The sequence below is a fragment of the Nannospalax galili genome, unplaced genomic scaffold, assembly GCF_000622305.1.
Source record: "Nannospalax galili isolate Female #2095 unplaced genomic scaffold, S.galili_v1.0 scaffold581, whole genome shotgun sequence".
Lineage (NCBI taxonomy): Eukaryota > Metazoa > Chordata > Mammalia > Rodentia > Spalacidae > Nannospalax > Nannospalax galili.
In genome coordinates, this window is record NW_008345699.1 from 896,917 (window position 1) to 900,579 (window position 3,663).

Below are 3,663 nucleotides of genomic sequence, written 5' to 3' on the forward strand. Positions count from 1 at the left end.
TAACACATACTAATTTTAATCAGTTGTTACTTTCCTTCCCTTCACATGTATACGAACGCCTGTCAACCATCGAGGACCCTGTTCAGATGTATGGAGAGACAACCTCTGCTGCCTAGTGGACCCTTAAACCAGCCTACCCCCCCCACATCGACCCTGTCCAGCAGGAAGTAGCAAGATGACAACGGCGCCCCCTATCCTATAACACAAAAGGCTAGAATGTTAGGGATCCAAATAGCAGCATCCCCCCTCCCCAACAGGGACCTACAGACTTTGGAGCCTGGAAAAGGGAACTTAGCTGAAAAGCACCTTGACCTTTGAGGTCAAGAAGAACAAACTCTGCTGAGAAGCAGCCTGCCTTTCCTCTGACCTCCAAAGATAAGATAAGCAGAGTTCCTCTTATCTTAAGAGGAAAAAGAAAACACTTCCACACCCTAATCCTACCTGCTTCCCCCTCCCTGATTTCTCCCCCAAACATTCCCCCCTTCCACACCCTAAAGCCCCCATATGTAAAGTCCCACCTCACAACCCGTGGGTGGACATCTTTCCTGGACACCCTTCCCTGACATCTTTCCTTTCCCTTCCCTTCTCTTCCCTTCCCTCCCCTCCCCTCCCCTCCCCTCCCCTCCCCTCCCCTCCCCTCCCCTCCCCTCCCCTCCCCTCCCCTCCCCTCCCCTCCCCTCCCCTCCCCTCCCCTCCCCCCCCCGGCCCCCTTCCCTTCCCTGAGGGAAAGGTGCCCCGTGTGAAATAAATCTGTATCCTGCTGAGAATTTCATCTGTGCCTCGGTGCCTTACTCCATCCGCGCCGCTCGCTCCCACCCGCTCTCTACCTATCAGTGGAAGCTACACTCAGTCTTCAAATTTTGGACCTATGAAGGGCAGAAACTTTGGAGGCAGAAGCTCTGGCCCTTATGGTGGTGGAGGCCAATATGTTGTTAAACCATGAAACCAAGGTGGCAATGGTGGTTCCAGCAGCAGCAGTAGCTGTGGCCGTGGCAGAAGGTTCTAGTTACCATCAGGAAGCAAAGCTTAGCAGGAGAGGAGAGCCAGAGAAGTGATGGGAAGCTACAGGTAACAACAGATTTGTGAACTCAGCCAACAAGAGTGGTGACAGGGAGGAGCTGCTGCAAAGAAGCCATGTTTTAGACAATCCTCATGCGTGTGGTCAAAACACTCCAGGGCTGCACTTGTGACTAACTGTGTAACCAGTTATTTTAGTTTTTGTTCTGTGGAAACTGTAAAGCATTCTAACAAAGGGCTTTAATGTAGACTTTTCGCCCCTGCTGTTGATTGCTGATGTAATAGTCTGGTCATGATGCTGAATAAATTTTTTTTTTTTTTTTTAATGTGCTGTGTAAAGTTAGTCTACTCTGAAGCCATTTTGGTAAACTTCCCCAACAGTGTGAAGTTAGAATTCCTTCAGGGTGATGCCAGGTTCCATTTCAAATTTATTTATAATTACTTGAGTGGAGAAGTTCTCTTCACAAACCTTGGTGTAGTTAAACTGACAGTTACTATTGTGACCTTAATGAGTTTCACCATTGAAGGGTCACCAAAGCAACATCACAGAATCATTTGTTTATAAAATATGGTTGTTGGCACATCCTATGCAATATCTAAATTGAATCATGGTACCAGATAAAATATTACATGTGAATGGAGTTTGTGTATCATCTGTTATCATGTATAATCGATAAACGATTTGATTCTCTTGAAAAACAAAACAAAACATAAATAAACACTTTTATGTGGTAAGTGTTAGCAGAAAATGTTATTTTGAAAAGTGAAAATTGATACTTAGGAAACTAGTTTTGACCTGTATGAAAATTTAGGTGAGAATTTGAATGAAAACTTTAAGAAAAGTAAAAGTAGCATTATTTTAGGAAATTATGATTTTGTGACAACCTCAGATGTGTAATGTAAGTTTCACAATCCCATTAAATATCATTACTGTCAAAATTTTCACTAAATATTATTACTGTCAAAATCTAATATGTATAGGGCATGGAGGACCCTGTATTTACACATATTTTACATATCAGCATTTTGCCTTACAAGGATTTTTGAATTGTACAATTAAATAAAACAATTAGAATAAACAATAGTAAATACATTTCAAGAAGCACTTCAGTGCCATGAACATTTTATATATGAATTTAAACAAATATCATTATTATAGACATTTCACTACTCAGAGTTTCCTTACTTTCTCACAGTTTAAAAGCTAGAAAATGGTGCAGCTGAGATTCTCACGTTTAATAGGACAATATGTTTATATGGAACTAATAAAGATGAATTAAATAATTTATCACATTTGTGTGCCAAGGATTTCTATGCTCTGAAATACAGCACAAGAGGAATATCTTTATTCTCCAGGAATTTACATATAGTTAGCAAAGGGAATTATTTAATACATATGTAAAACAGAACTAGGTAGATATAAATGTTAATGAAGAAAATTAAAAGTAATTGAATTGATAGTGAGACGGGCATCTGAGATGGGCATAGTTGATGTGAGACGGGCATCTGAAAAGAGATCTGGGTGCCATGTGGAAGTGACCTAAGCAGATACTGAGTGATGAGACTCCCAGAAGCAGTCTCCAGGCTTTCAAACAGCACAATAGTTCTATGTATAGCAAGGAATGAGGATAGATCACAAGTTAGAGGGAGATACTGAAAGATCCAAAAATGGTTTCTAGAATGAGTAGGTGGCAGATAATGTAAGACAGAGTAGGAAATTGGTAAAGGGCAGTGGTCAGAAGGATGAAGTTAAGAGTGCTTTGATGATTCTCCTTACAGAAGGAGGGTTCTGAGTTCCCTGTGGAGTCAGTAGGGCAGGAATAGACACAGGCTGTGGCCTCTGCATGAGCCTCAATGAGAAATGGTGGGTGTAGACTACATGGTTGTGGATGGTTGTGGTTTGGGAAGGAGTTCCAGATATGTCTGATTGCTAATGAACTTGATGTTCTCCTCCTTTTCTTTGTGTTAGGACAAGTGTACAAACCTGCTATGGTTTCATGCTTATTTCTCAAAAAAAAAAAAAAAGCACTGATGTCTTATTTTATTCATTTTATTTTTTAAATATTTTATTTATTGTTTCTATTTTATGTGTATGGGTATATTGCCTGCATGTTTGTGAGTGCACCCATGTCCTGCAATGCCATGGAGGTCAGAAGAGGGCTTTGGATTTCCCTGGAACTGCAGTTAAGGACGGGTGGTAGTCGCCATGTGGGTGATGGGAATCGAACCCCGTTCATTTGTAGCCACCATTTGGGTGCTGGAAATCCAACTTGAGTCCTCTGCAAGAGGAGTCAGTGCTCTTACTGCTGAGCCACCTCTCCAGCCCCACTGATGTCCATTAGACAGAAGAGAACTCTGTAAAGCACATTGAATTTTGAATAAATGAATGACATAAAGATGTTTTTTTTTCTCAGTTGACAGAGCACCCTTCCCTCGTAGTACTGAATAATTTAAATCTTAAAAAAAATTGTAATTATTATTTTAAAAAACATTTTATTTAGCTGGGTGTGGTGGCACATGCCTTTAATCCCAGCACTGGGGAGGCAGAGGCAGGCAGATCTCTGTGAGTTCAAGGCCAGCCTGGTCTACATAGTGAGTTCCAGGGCAGCTGGGGATACAGGGAGACCCTGCCTCAAATGGACCAAA

At 41.6% G+C, this 3,663-nt stretch overlaps 1 pseudogene; it reads left to right on the forward strand.

Moving 5' to 3' along the window:
- LOC103741095 overlaps nt 1-1,006 on the forward strand; it is a 6,189-nt pseudogene extending 5,183 nt beyond the window's left edge.
- Nucleotides 1,007-3,663: the final 2,657 nt, after the last annotated feature.